General features: G+C 30.7%; 1 protein-coding gene across 1 annotated transcript in view; it reads left to right on the top strand.

Moving 5' to 3' along the window:
• The window catches only part of LOC119590468 (zinc finger protein 668-like), a 12,403-nt gene that overhangs the window by 1,138 nt on the left and 10,854 nt on the right, over positions 1 to 411 (top strand). The window lies entirely within an intron of this gene.

Below are 411 nucleotides of genomic sequence, written 5' to 3'. Positions count from 1 at the left end.
CATACAGAAGACAAGCTCGAAAACGTAGCAGGTGGACGTATGTTGTTTACAATTTTTGGTACAAATACAGTGTGCTTAGATTTAATATCATTATTAATGAATTATTAGTGATGTTTTCTCAACAAATAATAATAAAGAAATCAGTGTTTTTATACATAGATGATTTTTCTTTTTTAAAGTGATCAAATAAAAAAGTGATTTCTTTTCCGTTTGATCGCAAGAGCAGATAATAATCCTTATTGCCTTTTAGAGTCACAACACGGAATCAGAAACACATTTCAAATATTATCATGTTTTAACGATTTTTGTCACGTGTTAAGCGTCGAGTAAACTGCTTTTTTTTCTCTCCTGTGGTTTGACATATCTGCATGTTGCAGAATCATCGAAGTTACCTGTCGTTTTAAAATTTTG

This window comes from Penaeus monodon, chromosome 27, assembly GCF_015228065.2.
Source record: "Penaeus monodon isolate SGIC_2016 chromosome 27, NSTDA_Pmon_1, whole genome shotgun sequence".
Lineage (NCBI taxonomy): Eukaryota > Metazoa > Arthropoda > Malacostraca > Decapoda > Penaeidae > Penaeus > Penaeus monodon.
The sequence above is the reverse complement of the archived record's forward strand: the minus strand, read 5'-3'. Positions and strand labels throughout refer to the sequence as shown.